This window comes from Notothenia rossii, assembly GCF_949606895.1.
Source record: "Notothenia rossii genome assembly, chromosome: 11".
Taxonomy (NCBI): Eukaryota; Metazoa; Chordata; class Actinopteri; order Perciformes; family Nototheniidae; genus Notothenia; species Notothenia rossii.
Genome location: NC_136910.1, coordinates 34,427,528 through 34,444,465, shown reverse-complemented (window position 1 = coordinate 34,444,465; position 16,938 = coordinate 34,427,528). Strand labels below are relative to the sequence as shown.

Below are 16,938 nucleotides of genomic sequence, written 5' to 3'. Positions count from 1 at the left end.
CTTGATCAAAATGCATCGACGTTTTTTTTTATCATAACAGATAAAGCACTTACTTCTAAAATCCATCCGCGAAACAGGTCAGCACTTTGTACGTGCACGTCCCCCTTCTTTGGGTAAAAAAAAAGAGATGCCCCGATGGTCCAGTGTTTGGTCCCCGCCGCGGTGCTCACTGTGCTCCGGGTTTCCTCCTGCCCCGGCTCGCTGTTTGTTTGCCGGATACTTTTTATCGCACCGTGGAAGGCTACACCCGGTAGATCGGTGTCCTAGATCTAGGAACGTCTGCGAAAAGGAGAACTGAAATCCAGCGTGAAGGAGTACCAAAAGTATAAAATATTGACTTTGAGGAAAGGCTTGTGCCCGCCCTTCTTCCCCCCTCTGCTTCTCCTCTTCCCACTTTACAAGCTCGGGTTTACCCGGGAAGCTCAAGGGCAGAAAGAGAGGAGAAAAAAAAGGCTTTATGGAAAATATCACCCTCCCTTCTCCTCCTCCTCCTCCTCCCTCTCCCCTCCCTTTTCCTCTCTATCTCTCTATCTCTCTGTTAATGCCCAGGCTAAATCCTTTTACCATCACTTTCAATCACTATCTGAGCTTATATCTGCTCCAGTCCTGCTGCCTGAACCGAGCGGTGCAACTTCCCCTCTCCGCTCCAAACTGTTCCCCAGGTCCGGTGCACATTACTTTACTTAAAGCACCAGCGGTTAATGTAGGCCTACTCCAGGTGTGTACAAAAAAAGTACTGTGTACACACTGTTTTTTCTTGGAGGGTGAACTCACAGATGCCCTAAAAATTGCATTTCTCTGGCACTCCTTACGGGACTTGTCCTCAGTGACCTTATCTTTTGTATTATTTATCTCCGGTACGTCCACACAGCAGCTTTAAAAAAAATCTTCCAACGCTTCTCTGCCCATTGACTTTGAATGGGGGTGACGTCACTTTGCCTCGGTTTTCGTCGAACTGCATTGTGGGGAAGCAAAGCGAAGATTTCTAGGATTCAAAAGTTGAGCAATGTTCAACTTTTGAAGCTGAGCTGGAAGCGTCAGCCAATCAAATCCCGTTTATGCAAATCTGACAATACAAGCGCTAGCCAATCAAACCGCGTGCAAGCTGGGAGAGCCAGACCGCAGTTAATTTCCTCATATTCCAAACGAGAAATTATGGTAGCAAATCACCCGGTTCTTTACGACCAGAACTATTTACTGGGATACAAACAGGAGGAACCAGGCATGGAGGGAGGTGGCAGAGACAGTGGGTGAAACTGGTAGGTTTTCGCCTGTTTGGGGAGTTTATATATATATATATTGCTCGCATAAAATCCCCGGGTTTTTTTGCTTTGTATGGCGGGGGCGGGAGATTCATGTGATTGGTTGTTGGTCGCGTTGCTCGCTAAAAATCCCCAAGCTCTCAGACACGCCCAGCTGCAAGATTTTCAAGATTTTTTCAAAGCTGCTGTGGACGTACATACTGCCACTAAAATTCCAACATAATATCTTAAAGATATTAAAATGTGCTTTGGTTTCTTCCTCCTTCAGCGCATGTTATATTAATTATTTATATAGGGTAATTATAGCCTACAGTTAAGACAGTGGCGGCTGGTGAAAATTATTTTAGGTGGGGCTATTGTAATGGTGAATAAACCACACGGAGAACATTTTGAGAAATTACCCCTTAAATTAAATTGGCTACACTATTTCATCGTTGCTGTTGTATGATTGGTGTTTAGCTACGGTATTTAGCGTCTACAGCACCTCCTCTTTTACGGTTGACGTAGACCCAAACGTTGCCCGGAGGTCCCCCGGTGTTGTTGCGGGAGCTGCTGCACTAGCTAACGCTCCACTAGCTAATGCTGCACTAGCAAAACAAACGCTTATTTCTTTTGCAAATGGTGCGGCGGGCTTCAAACACGTTCCCCTCCACTGGTTTCAACCAAGCACTAAATTACATGTTTTCCAACCAAATACGGTTGAACTGACACTTCCCCATATTCATTTGTAATTAGATTCGAAGATACATGAGTTTCTGACTGCCGCAAGCTGAAGCTTGGTTGCTAGGTTACTAGCTGGGTGTTCTCCAATAAGGGGCCGGGGGAAGCAAAGTTAGTGATTACTGGTTCCATGTTGATTTAATTCAATACAAATTGTTGGGGGGAACTGAAAGGCTATTACCGTACTGGTTACTTTGCAGCCCGGACATTTCCCCCAAAACATATTTAGACGCTATCGCAACACAGAAGTACGTTTCAAATCCGATCATTTTTCAGACCTTCTAAATCATATTTAAGACCTTTCTTATTTTTTTGGTCATATTTAAGAACTTTTTAAGGCCTTACATTCAGATTATCAAATGTAAGACTTTTTAAGAACCCGCGGGAACCCTGAGGAGACTAAATACGAACATTTTGTGCAGACACAGACGTGGTTCAGAAACACAGAAATATTAGAAAACAGATCATTAAGGCAAAACATCTAGTTTGATGGATGCTGTCAAAACTCAACTACAATAATGTGTATGTGTGTGTGTGTGTGTGTGTGTGTGTGTGTGTGTGTGTGTGTGTGTGTGTGTGTGTGTGTGTGTGTGTGTGTGTGTGTGTGTGTGTGTGTGTGTGTGTGTGTGTGTGTGTGTGTGTGTGTTTAGCACGGGCACATAGTGTCTGTCCCCGGCTGTTTGAAGAGCAAGCATGGGAAACAAAAGACAGTGTTTACCTCTTTGCATCCAGCTAGTCACACACACAGTTACAATCACACTCCCTGTAATTGACATAATTAATAGATAGTTTAGCTTCTCACCATCATTTGCTGTGGCCCACTGATGTTAACGATCGTAACTGAAAGGCTGCCTGTCAAACGTAAACATTCAGCCATGTGACTCGCAAAGTCTCGCGAGAGTTTTACAAAAGACGGATCCTTTCTAGCCATAACCCTGCACCGGGCGCTGACATTGGCGCCCGGTGATCATCAGATTTGACGATGCTGATTGGCTGAAATTATGTTTCGGAGCCATAGCTTACAGATAGCAACAGTCAGCTGCTAGTGGCTGCTGCTTCACTGGTTGAGGGCTCCTCCCTTAGCGCCCAGACGAGAGAGGGTAATGATACACGGGCAAGGCCGGGCAGGAAACATGTGACTTATCGGTAACTTTAGACATTGTAACACCATTTTAAACGAGATTTTATTGTAGATTATACATTTTACTGATACCAATTATATAATATTTACCTTGTTCATTAAAAAATTAAAATTAAAAAATATAGTTTCAAAAATATATAGGCTATTTTAAAAAAAAATACATTTTTTTTAATTTTAATTTTTTTAATTTTAATTTGTAATGTGGGAAGAGGTGGAGATGGGCAGGAGTGACCCGATCTGGCCGCGCTTCCCCGCTATTAGGAGGTACCAGGAGGGGGCGGCGGCAAACCCGAGGACCCTGAGGGCTCCGGTGGCCACCTTTGTTCCCTTCACTAAGGTGGAGGGATTCACAAAGGAGGGTTTTCCAACCTGGAGCCGTGCTTGACAGCGTTCTTTGGGGTTAGGCAGGCCAACTTGATCGCCGGACGGCGCCCTACGTTGGCCTCCCCCAGGGACCAGTATGTCGCCCGCCAGGCTGACCGGGCGCACCAGTGTGCGTTTCAGGCGTCTGCGGCGGCAAACAACATCGCGCTGCTGGCCAACTCGGTGGTTACGCTGGTGGAGCGTTCCACAACCGTGGCACCGGAGGAGGCGGAGGAGATCGGCAAGGCGGCCAGCACGGCACTCACGCTGTACGCATCCGTGGCTGTCTCCCAGGCGAGGATCGCTGCGTGGATGAGGCAGCCTACATCAACTGCCAGGGCGGTGTACGCTCAGCGCAGCTTCTGAACACAGCGAGACGGCTGTTGATCTGGGCGCGCGCACACTTGCTTTCCATCAGAGCAATGTATGTGCCCGGCGAATTGAACAAAGGGGCAGACCTCATGTCCAGAGGAGGTCCTCGCCAGGAGGATTGGAGCCTACATCCCGAGCTGATCGCCCAGATTTGGAGCCGGTTCGGGAGGGCAGAGGTGGATCTGTTCGCCGCACGTGGGAAAGCGCAATGCGCCCTCTGGTTCTCCCTGTCAGCGCGGGACGACCCCCCTCTGGGGGTGGACGCGTTCGCACATCATCCATGGTCCAAGGGACTGCTGTACGCTTTCCCACCAGTCCCGCTGATTCCCCGGTTCCTGGACCGAGTGCAGGAGCGGCTGTCAGTGATCCTAATTGCCCCGGAGCGCACGGGCGCTTCCTGGTTTCCATGCCTACAGCGTACGCTGTCAGGCAGGCCGTGGGAAATTCCGTGGCGCGGGGACGCTCTCTCGCAGGTGGAGGGAGCGATATACAGTCACCCAGTGATAGGCCAGCACTTATGGGCATGGCCCATGAACGGGAACACTTAGAGAGGTTGGGTCTCTCTCAAGATGTTGTACGCACCATTCAGGGAGCCAGGGCCGCGTCTACCCGAGCGTCCTACACAGCCAAGTGGGCAACGTTCCGGCGTTGGTGTGTAGAAAGAAGCCTGGACCCCATTACGTGCCCCCTGCCTCACGTGCTGTCATTCCTCCAGCTGTTGTTGGACAGGAATTTGGCTTTCAGCACAATCAAGGTATATGCGGCTGCCATATAATCTTGTCACGTGGGTTTCTGAGCCGGGACGTTGTTCAGTCACCCCCTGACGAAACGTTTTCTGCAAGGAGTGCGAAGACTCAGACCGGTATCACGCGCACTGGCGCCTCAGTGGGATTTGGCTTTGGTGTTACGAGCACTAAGCAAAGCCCCATTTGAACCTTTAGAGCAGGTTCCCCTTAAAATGTTATTAGCCAAAGTAGTACTGCTTTTAGCTCTAACATCAGCAAAAAGGGTGAGTGATTTATCCGCTCTCTCTGTGGCCCCGTCATGCCTCCGGATCCAAGGAGATGGCAGTTTGGCTGTGCTACGTCTTAACCCAGATTTTTGCCAAAGGTCATCACAAGCTCCTTTAGGTCAAGAGTGATCACCCTGGATGGGTTTTTCCCGCCGCCTCATAGATCGGAGGAAGAAGCCACATCTCATCTCCTCTGTCCGGTGCGCGCGCTGTCCTGCTATGTGGCGCGCACGGCGGCCTGGCGCCGTTCTCAATATTTGCACGGCTGCATCTTGGTCTTCCCCCTGTTCATTTATTCATTTTTATTTGAGGGATGTCTCCCATTCCTCTCTGACGCACCCTGTACTGGGTGTCCTGTCGGAGTGAGTGACGTCAGGGATCCAGCCGTGCGCCTCTCTCCGGCCTCTCGGCACGCGGAGGGCGGCCCCGTTATCCCTCTTATATGAGGGAGGTTCCTTTTTCCTCTGACACACTTTGTACGGAGTGCCTGGTCAGAGGGAGTGACGTCAGGGATCCAGCTGGGCGCTCTCCTACCTGTCTGATACGCAGAGAGCTGCTGTTCCCCCTCTATGATTGCTGGGCAAGGTGGGACCTTCGTCTCTACTTTCTCACAGCGGCCGGTATGTATTATTCCCAGCCTTCACCCCGTCGGGAAGATAGGCATGTTTTGCTATGTTCCAGGAACGGTGATGCGCCATTACGCATGGCACAACAAGCAGGGGGTGTTATTGAGCGGGTGTGTCTGTGCTTCTAGTGCCGGGCGCACCCAGTGGGGCGCAGACTACATCATGCTTCGCCCTTAACCCAATAGCGATAGCCTTAGAGGGCGAAGCCATATACGAAATAGAACTGAGGTTACCTACTGTAACCCCAGCTTCTATGAGTAAATGGCGTAGCCCTCTAAGCGCTGGGCCCCACTGGCTCTACGAAGGGCTGAAGAAAAGTTATTTTGTATTGGAGCAGATTGCCGGGCCTTCTTCCTATTTATACCGGAAGGAAGCCCGAGGGGGGGGCCCACCTTGCGGGTGGGCGTGGACTACAAGTGTTTCAGTGCTGCGCGGGGGCGCAGGGGGATTACCCAATAGCGATAGCCTTAGAGGGCTGCGCCATTTACTCATAGAAGCTGGGGTTACAGTAGGTAACCTCAGTTGTTGTTGTTGTTGTTGTTCTCCATGTTAATTCAGTGATTTCTAACCCAGCAGTGCAGCTAAAATGGTTATGTGTGCCTTAATGTTCCTTTAAAGGGAAACTTCGCTGATTTTACGCATGTAGTTCAGTAGACTCGTGAAAAGGGTTACTTCTCAAACTGTAAAATATTAAGGGACCTTTGAAAAAGTTAGAACAATGACCCTGATGTTACTTACCAGAAGCCCTTTCTTACAAACTGACAACAAATGATGACATACAGATGCTTAGACAGGTACGCTTTTGTGTAATTTATTTAACACACATGGTATACCTTAAGGGTAATATAAATATATAATAAATATAAAGTGTTATATCAGTCTTGGACCTAGTTATAAGTAACCTGTTATTGAATTACAGTTTCCAGAGTAAAGAGGCCTCTCTTTGCTAATTATTACCAGATGTATTCACGTTAAGTGAACTGACACCAAGGTCAGAGGAAGGGCAAAGAGGCCCTGCTCAGATGTAAATGCAGTACTATTTCGTCCGTACTGACCGCCAGAGGCGGTGCTTTAGCACTGGATATGTCCATCGCGCGCATGCGAGTACCAATAACAACAAAGTCACCTGTGACCCATGTGACACCGGCTATATCTGCCGGTGTCGTCAGAGGATCTGTTCCTTTCATCGCTGCGCGAGAGTACCGTGGCTACATTCTTGTTGCCTACAGCGTTCAAGTTTGAACGTTTAATCCGAGGGATTTCTCTGCATGCAGCTGGCCGCATGCAGCTTCGTGATTCAGTCGGAGGCGCGGGTCGTTGACTCGTCTTCCAGGAGCTGTGGCCAGCTGTACAGAGCTTCGACGGACATGTTCGTGTCAACTTTGTTGGTGATGGCTGTGTCCACGCACCCTCTCCCAGCTAAGTTGTCCTGATTGCTCTCTTGTTTATCGTTTGGCTTAGACTTTCTGGTGACGACAGTGTTCCCACTTCCTCTCCCATAAAGTTGTCCTTATTGTGCTCTTTTGAACGTTCTGCTTGTGGCGTTGTGCCCGAGCTATCATTAGCATTTTGAGTTCCCGCTTAGCAGCGTTTCTCGTTTTATTTAGTTAGCAGTAGCGTGGCTCAGCCTAATTATATCGTTGTTATTTACTGATCCTAGCACTAGACTCCTAGCACTAGGATGGGTTAGATGCAGACAACAATCTTCACTGTGTGTGCTGTGTGCTCTGCATGTGTGGCCATTAAAGAGGGTTTCATCCCTCCCAATATTATATTATTGCTAGTGTGCAGCCGTTTGGCTGACACTTTTAAGCACTGGCCACGGTTACTACTGTAACTACGGTTCTATGCCGTGTAAGGCTGCGTTCACACCGGACGCGATGCGAATATTCACTTCGCTCTAATCGCTCGAGTTTTAACGCGGCTAACAGCTGTGTTTACTCGCATCATTCAAACAAGACGCGCTGGCTCGGGAGCTACAACTACAACAAAATGAACATATTTTACCTTGATTAAATTGTAATACACGTTTCTAAATGATGCCGAAGTAACAACATACTGATACCGGTTAGTACAAATCATGAATTAATGCTTGACAAGTCTGCAGACAAGACGGCAGGTGAAAAACCTTTTTAAATGCTTTTTCTCTGAATGGAGATTGGGTCGACCAGGCTAAGCTAACGTTGTACTGTATATGCTCATTCCACACTCATAACAACGGCCTACAGACATAAATAAAACAGCGACTGTATTCGCCATGACACAGACAATCTGTGGTTTGTACTTGTTTAACTTTTGTCCAGTTTCTGAACAGATATGAGGAGCTGTGATCTCTGTGTGCTAACTGCTAACAGCTAACGGCTGATGTTTTCTGGTTGAACGTCAGTGACGGCAGGCTGAGATCCTCACCGCTGATTGGGTTTCGTGAGAACGCGTCACGTGAATTTGACGCTCGATTTGAAAAAATTGAACTCTCGCGTTTGACGCGGCACCGTTCAATTGCCTCAATCGCGTGATTCACGCCGCGTCCACTGCTTCATGCTCGCCATCGGACCGAATTTGCGTCTGTCCGCGTCTCTGCATTGACTTTGCACGTAGTAGTTGCATGCTATTTCGATTCCATAACATGTTTTCTTTCAGGCTTTTGGAAGGAAAACGTACAAAATACACATTTAGGTGTTTATTTTATTATAGTTTGTCTATTTGCGTCTGTAGATTTCTCCTAAATTCACCAAAAGTTAGCATTCTAACGTAACATAAAGTACCGCGACCGCTGTTTGCACCATGTCATCAGAGATATCGTTGGAAAGCTCCATTTCTCCTACACAATCTCATCGGATCCAAATATGGTAATTTCCTTTGTATCAGCAACCAATCGTGAAAGTACAAAGGGGTCTTAAACCAAGAAACGTGATTCGCTCAGATGCGTCACGCGGTGTGCTAAAACACTTCCTGGTTAGCTTTCCGCTGGACATGAAAATCTCAAAATGGCAAAAGAACAGCAAAAAAAACGTTCACAGAGAAGACGACAACAATTGTCACTTGCACGAAGCAAGGTTATCCCAAAAAAAAAAGAGCCTGAACATGAAATACCTTCACGGATTGCGTCAATGCACAAGCTGTCATCCAAATAACAGGAGGGTTTAGGTAGCGCCACAGAGCAATCTTTAAAGGTCGTTTCGTCAAAATCAGTTTTTGCTCATATTCTGAGTCAGAAATGTCCACTTCAGTAGCACTTACATACACCAAACCTTCCAGTTATATTCCTATCAATATTCTGAAGGCTTTAACAGAATGGTTTGTTCATATATCATTCATATCCTGAATTATAACATTTTATATCTAAAAACATGGCAAAATTGATATTTTAGGGCTGTTGACAGTATTTTCTGATTTATCGAGTGATAAAAAGAGATATCCAAAATCCCTTCTGTCAAAGCCTTATATTCTAATATGACTACAAAATGAAACAAGAATTTTTAACCTGGCTTTATCCAATGTTCAGAATTGTGTTCCGGAAATGTGTTAAAATATGCGCATATCTGATGAGATAATGGCTCACTTGCATATTTAAACATGCTATTTCAGTCTTAATGTAAGTAATTAACTGGAGAAATTTCTAGTTGATATTTTTAAGTTAAAAAAAGTACCCTTTTCACCTGTAGTGTCTCGCCTTAAGTTGGCTAACATCTTTCATGTTCGGTTGAGCTTCATTATTTACCTCAGCTGGTGAAGGCAGTGCCCTCTGCTAGTAATGTGGGTGTAGGACATTTACATCCCCCTTTGTGTTCGGCGAGTAGGAGCATTGCTCTACTCTTTCCGTTCAGCAGCTGGCTGGGGAAGGCTGTGTTCTCGCACCCGCTCTCTGTTACGCTGCATCTGGCTACCTACAGACTGGCTCATTCATGTAGCGCCTGTATGGCTTCTCTCTCTGTATGAACTGTAGCTTCATGCCTCGGGCGCTCAGAGTGGCTAGAGTCGCAGAGGTGGAGCGTCTGGCAGAAGCCAACGGACACCTCTCCTCGTCACAACTTCCTCCAGCTCAGTCTGGCCGTTCCCGGCGACTTGATGGAGCGATGGCCATGGGTTCACCCCCCAGGTAGAGGAATAGAAACAAGCTGTCCTCTAAGGTGGATCGGTTAGCTACCGACATGGTGCAAATGAAGTTGCTCCTCTTGGCCCTTCAGCCAGTGGCCGGTGTGGGGGCTACTAGCTTGCCGCGTGGCCCTCCTTCGGTTGCCGCACCTCTGCTTGAGGATGCCATGTCGCTAGTGGCTTCAGCTAAACCTCTTCAAGGAAGGGGTGCAGGACGGAGCCCCGATCACTCCCGAGGAGGCTTGCCACTCCTCTGCTCAGAGCTCTCTGCAAGGCATGGAAGACGCCTCCATGGCGGCCATTATTCGTGCGGACCTGGTACGCTTGCAGCTTCAGGTTCTGCAGGCCCACTCGGCTCAGGCTAGCGCCTTCTTCAGGCATAACCCTGCCCCTGTCACTCTCACTGTTCCCCCTTCAGAGGAGTACCTGAGGGAGCTCCATGCTTGCTGGAGAGACACCAGGGCCCTCTCCCACTCTTCTGTCATGCAGGATCCGGCGAGGGTGGGGCTGGGTCGCTTGCCATCCATTGAGCCTGCCATCGCCACCCTGATTCTGGCTCCTGATGGGCCCCCAAGGTCTGATGCCAGGTGCCCTCGGCCTCAGTGCAGGGTCACAGACGAACTGCTCTGTGAGGCCTACAACACAGCGGCACACATGGGTCATAATGGGAACTGCCTCTCCCATCTGATGCTGGCTGTCTCTACCTCTCTGCAGCAGGCTCCGGCCGAGCCTTCTTTGCTGGGCCTCAGTGATGCATCACTGCAAGCCTTTGACCTAATGTCTAGGGAATTGGGACGGGTTATTTCCTTGTTGGTGCAGACTCATCGCCAGGTTTGGCTTGCTCAGTCACTACTGTCGGAGACATGTCCTCCGTAGTGTGCCAGTCGAGCCAGGGCAGCTGTTTGGGGCAGCTGCCCTGGAGGCACTGGAGCATGCTGCCCAAGCTAGGCGGACCAGGCAGCAGCCAGCAGCTTCAAAGGCCTGTGCCCACTCCCAGCAGGCCAAGGGGCCCCTCTAGCAGCCGCACTCAGCCACCAGCTTACAGTGGTGGTCTGCGGAGGTCCCAGCGGCCCACTCAACCGCCTCCCGGTGGCTTTCGTGCCCCCGGTCACCGGCCTTCTAGGCAGCCTCATGCCTCAGAGCCTTACCGGCGCCCCCCAAGGGGCCCCAAAGTCTCGGGGACGGTCGTCGGCTGCTCTCCCAGCAGCAACTCAGTTACTGGGCTGCCTGTACTTCCGACCCTTGGGTGGTTCCACCTTAACGCAGGGGTACGAACTGCAGTTCCGGCCCCTAGCCTTCGGCCGGGTCAAAATGACAGTTGATCCGGCGAAGGCCTTAGCTCTGGCCCAAGAGTTGCCCTTCCTCTTGTCCAAGGGCGCTATCGAGCCAGTAGACCCTCTGCTCAGCCCGGGGGGTTCTACTCGGCGTACTTTCTCGTGAGCAAGAAAGTCGGCGGATTTCGTCTGATCTTGGACATCAGAGGAATCAACAGATTCCTGAAAGTGCTGCCAGTCCATATTCTGACCACAGCACATGCACAGGGGGAGTGGTTCACGACCGTGGACTTGAGGGATGCCTACTTCCACGTGCCGGTTGCATCTCACCACCGGAAGTTCTTGAGGTTTGCCTTTCAGGGCCAACACTATCAGTTCTGGGTGCTTCCCTTTGGTCTCTCCCTCTCTCCAAGGGTGTTCACCAGGGTCGTGGCAGCAGGTCTCGCACCCCTGCAGGCGCAGGGCGTAACTCCAGCCCTGACTCTATGCCAGGGGTACTCAAATACAAATCTTAAAGGTCCAAAACATTTTTTTCAATAAGACAAAGGTCCGTTTATTACGGTCATTTGAACCTTTAAACAATTGCAACAAGATTCTTAACACGAAGTTGCAAAAACAAAAATAATCTGTATGCAGCAGTTTTCATTGTTATTGTGTCTGTGCTTGATCCCTCAGAGTCGCAGTGTAAGAGCTGCACAGTTATGAATAAAGGCAGCTGCACCCTCTTTCATTCAGCATTCCCATTATTGCTTTATAAATAGGGGTAGTGGTGGTTTAATGGATAGTTAGGTGGGCTGAAGATCGGAAGGTTGTGAGTTCACCACTAGTGTGCCCTTGAGTAAGGCACTTAGCCCTTAGTTACTCCAGGGAGAATGCCCCTGTAATTGGTAATTGTACGTCGCTTTGGATAAAAGCGTCAGCTAAATGAAATATAATGTAATAAATGTCTTGCCCCCTTCTGTGTCCACTGAGGTTCGTCAGGCTTCAACAAACTCCCCTTTTGCCTCATCATAAAAACTCACAAACACCAGCAACTGAGCATTGTCAGTGGTGTCAGTGGACTCATCCACAGCTAAGTAAATGCACTGTGCATTTTTTATTCCATCACAAAGCTGATTAATCAAATCACCAGCCAGTATTAATGTTCTTCTGGTTGCTGTGGAATCTGAGAGGGGGATTTGCTTGATTTTACCTGTTATTTCCTCTTTTTGTTTGCCTTCAAACGCAAAGTCATGCATTCTTTTATACTTCAGTTATTATCCAGTGGAAAGTCCTTACCTACTGGCCTAGTTAAATTTGGCTGGGCAGTGTAGTTTTACACACCGTCTTTATTTATATTGTTGTCTATTACAGCTGAATGCGGCGATTACCATTTTGTTCAGCAAAACACCTCACAAAATTCTTAAGATCAAAAGCTTTAGTGCGTTTTGATTCAATGCTGAGTACAGCTGCAAATACCTCATTCCTTCCGTACTTGGGTCAGAATGCTTCTCGTTTTGCGCCGTCCCGTTCAAATGAAATCGCCGCCAATCATATCTCCACGCTCGCGCCAGGGCCGGGGGAGGGGTTACAAGACATGCGTCTTGTGCTGCATTTACTTGCACTCGGAAATTAGAGACTTTCTCTCATAAATGTCCGATGAGTCACAACTTTTCTTTCAAAACAAAGCTGCCAACTGGGGTAAGGCCTATTTTTAGGGTGGCAGCTGCCACCCCATGCCACCCCGGTAGGTGAAACTATAGGCTAATAGCTACAGTACAGTACCCTCCGTTGATGATGGGATTATGGCGCTGTCAAAGAGAAAGCATTACTCAGGTGCTTCGAAACCGAAAATTAATAAGAAACGAGAAGAAAATACAGCACGAGAGTCAGCTATGTGTGTGAGCATTTCAAACTATTTTAGATTGAAATAATTCTGCATGTACACTAGTCCAGTTGCTTAATCCGTAGGTCCCGTCTCTCTGCCCCTACAACAGCTAGATTAGCTAACTTTAGCTAAATTAGCTATGTTAGTTCCCTTGTTATGCAGTGTGTAACCAGTCCGCAGCTTTGTGAAAATTCAATTCGATAAGATTTTCGATGTTACAGCCAACTGTATGGACCTAATTTCCTGCCATAACTCCACAAACAAACTAAACAGGTTTTACAAATTCCTCATGATTCACTAACAAACACAATTTGGTTTGCAAATACAAAACACCATCTACAAACTAATGCATTGAGTTTTGCAAAGAAAAAACTTATCTATCAAACAAACACATAACATTTTTCTAATAAATCATGTTTCAGAGACAAATTCAGCATAGGTATTACAAGTACACACATTTTTTTTACAACTACAACACTTTTATAATATGGCTGGCACATGCTCCACGGCAGCAGGGGGTGCTACTGAGTCCATTTGGGAAGGCGGGAGCAGAGCATGGAACAGCCCTTGCCAACCTGATGACAGCGGTGTTTCTAGCGATCCAGCTAGAATATCAGTCTCATAAGAAAGGTGTTTTAACGGTTATTCAAAATAGCAGAGAAACATGCATTATTGTAATCAGGAGGGGACATTGACAGAGGATTAAAAAAAACACACACTAGAAGTACTTCAATGTATTGTGATAGTAGGTGTAAGAATACTGAGTCCAGCAGTCTCAATATCACTAAGAACTTATGGTAAAATTGTTTTTTTATCACTCATCAAAGATAGCAGAAAACATGCATTATGTACTAGGGGACTCTGACAGAGGATTACTCACAAAGTGCACAGTAAAGTACTTCCTTTTATTTCTGGTAGCAGTCAACTAGTACCGAGTCCAACAGTGTCAGTTTTATTAAGAACTTGTGGTAAAAAATATTTGTATCACTCATTGAATATAGCAGGAAAGAAAATGAAGAGTGCAGAATCGCTGTATGGTTTAAATCTCCTTAGTTACAATGTTGTCCATTTTAGACAAAGGCTTATTATATTTACAGCCCTAATAACATTCATTTTCTGGGCTCAATATGTGTCCTGGCTGTTTTTGTTGTGATCGCTAAATTCACCTTGTTTATAATATTATCACTATAACACTGACCCAGATCGCTGGATCGCTAGAAACACCGCTGTCATCAGGTTGGCAAGGGCTGTTCCATGCTCTGCTCAACCTCCCGGCGGGAGGCTCCCGCCTTCCCCAATGGACTCAGTAGCACCCCCTGCTGCCGTGGAGCATGTGCCAGCCATATTACTGCCAAAAGTCGCGTGACTTTTGGCAGTAATATTCCGTCGTGAGAAGAAAAAGTTTTCTAGTTGTAAAAACAAGTTTTGTACTTGTAAAAAAAAGTGTTGTACAGATGTAGCACTTCATTTCAGACTCCAGCTTACAGCTTCCTGCCAAAGACCTGCCAAAGACCAGTATAGAGGAATGTTAAGCCCTCCCACTATTTTCCAAGAGGGCGTTGCCAGATTTTCAATTTCAGGTTTTAACCAGGAGATGGCGCTTCATTCACAAATACAGAAAGACAAGTTTCATGGACTTTCAGTTGTGTTTTGAAGAGCATTTGAACACATCAATATTTTAGATCAACTAAAGTATATCTAATCTTGTAATTCAATAATATATAGTCTTTATATATTAAATAATCATAATTATAATGTAAATGTTAACATTACACTTCTTTATTTGTTATGCTCATACTTTTACCTTTACAGTCGTTTGCTTTAATATGCAGTATATTTTTTGTATATTTTTGTGTTTGCTTCCTCCTGCTCCCTTTCGGACACATACTGTATGATTTATTATTATTATTAATATGAAGATATTATTAAGATAAGATAAGATGTTACTTTATTGATTGAACATTTTAGTTTAGAATGTGCTGTCCCACGGTAATTCAGAAGGCTCACAGGTCACATTCCGACCATTATTTAAAACAATAGGTGCTTTCACACCGTCTACAGTTTGATTTGTATAGAGGGGGCTCTGTCAGTTTTCGAATTACCCATTTGCTTTCGGGGAGCCCTATTTTTCAGAGCACATCCTGCTACTAAATATGTCACACGCACGCTCTGTTGACTGGCGCAGCAGCGCGGATGCGATCAATTGCTATAAAAACACTCTTCTACTAATACAGACGGTGTCACTATGCCGGCGGATGTGGCCGTTGTTGAAGCCTCTTCACGCTCCGCATCGGGAGGCCTCTCCCTCGGTGTGGAGCTGTCAAGCTCGACCCTAACGCCGCTTACAGCCGGCCAACTAAAAGTTGTTTTCCGTTCACGTTGTCATTTTTAGACTCCTTCGCTTCTTTGCTTGTGAATCCAAAAGCTGTGACGCTTGGCTGTTTTCGTTTTGTCATATTTTTTATGACAAAGCCAGAGTTAAAAAAATATCAATATGAACATTTCAAAATACCACGCTGGCATCACCGCCATAACCATAGCAACGTAACTAAGAATCCAGCGCCGCCACGTACAGATGGCAACACCCAGACATATTCACAAATATAAAACAAATATTCAGAAACTGTAATGAACAATAACTATTATTTATTTCAAGAACTGTTATTTACAGAAACTCAACATTTCTAATCTGTGTGACACAAATATGCACGATTGTTTTGGGCTCCCCCTATTTATCTCAAAGTCAGCCTTCAGGGGAGCCCCCTCCCTCTTCGGGGGAGCCAAGCTCCCCCTAGCTCCCCCCCATTTCGAACAGTGTCTGTCAGGGCCGTGGGAAGTAGGGGTGCTGAGGGTGCTGCAGCACCCCCTGGTGGAGGACAGGGGATCTGCACTTCCACAAGATATAATTTTAAAAAAAAACGAATTTTCAGCCTTGATGTAACAACATTCATAATTAAGTAAAGATAACACCCTTTTCACCCCGGTTACATTTTCCATTTGCCCTGTACGATGGGCGCTGTAAGTGATGAAAGTGGGGGATGTTGGCTTAGCAGGCGCCCGCAGCTCACAGCCAAAGTGAGAGAGATAGAGAGAGGGGATACCGCGGTACCGGCGGGGATTGTTGTTAGCTTCTGCTGCGCTAACGGATATAAGAAGCTGTTTCTACAATAATGTGGAGGGAGAGTCCTCTCCTGTCAGACTGAGAGGCTCAGTGTGGTAAAGGACTCTGAGGGCTTAGATAGTTCACTTTAGTCGAAGTTATCTCAGTGGGTCTCAAACGTTTTGATCACAATTTATGTAAACAAATATTTCCAAGGCACACCTTTATAATTATTAGGATAAATAAAAACAGGTTTGAAATCATTGCAATCTATACTATAGGACAGTAAACCAAAAATATCATTTAAAACTGGAGAGATTTTCTAAAATATACATAAATAAATAAATGTTAACTGGTAAAATAAGATATGAAGGAACAACACAAATAAAATAAGTTACATGTATTTGTTATTGGCTATGGTAGGTTATTGGAAATGTTCACGTACCTACTTATTTGATTAATAAAATGCAAACCGATCTTTTTCATATGGGTGTTTAGAGTTGTACCCCCTAGATCAGTCTCTAATTGGGCGCTCAAAGTGCACCAGATTGAAGCATTTTACTTTAAAATGATAAAAAAATCTTCCGGGGGGGTTTCCCCGGACCCCCCTAGAGGATGTGAAATCCACCCCCCCAATTAAAACATGTTATAATATATAATAAATTTGAAGCCTTGTTATATAAGCTGTCCACCATGTCAATATATTTCTCTTTTTGCAGTGTATTGGTCTTTTGTAGAGGTTTTTCATTGCCAGCTAAAATCTTGCCTAGCAGCACATTGGTCAGAACCAGCCCTGGTGTCATCCCCACAGCACCCCCATTTGAAACATGTTCCCACGGCTATGGTGTCTGTGGCTGAATGGCCAGCGATTAGGTGCGGCGCATTTATCATAGGTGATCAGAGCTAACTGCCTGCCGTCAGATTTCATTTAAAAAACAGATCTGATTCTAAGACTATTTCTGCGCTCATAAAGAATGATAAGAATAAGAATAATGCGTATTGAACTGGTTTCATTAATTAGTGAGTTTATTTAACACTAGAACCGCCAATCGGGTCAATTTGTGTGATGTGTGTTGTGTGTGTGCAATGTAACTTTTTTTCAATAA

General features: G+C 46.3%; 1 protein-coding gene across 1 annotated transcript in view; it reads right to left on the bottom strand.

Annotated features, from left to right (window-relative positions):
* ntng2b (netrin g2b) overlaps positions 1-473 on the bottom strand; it is a 100,082-nt gene extending 99,609 nt beyond the window's left edge. The window contains exon 1 of the mRNA XM_079659501.1: positions 54-473. The gene's annotated coding sequence lies outside the window, so the exon portion shown is untranslated. The remainder of the gene's footprint in view (positions 1-53) is intronic.
* Between the last annotated feature and the right edge of the window lie 16,465 nt (positions 474-16,938).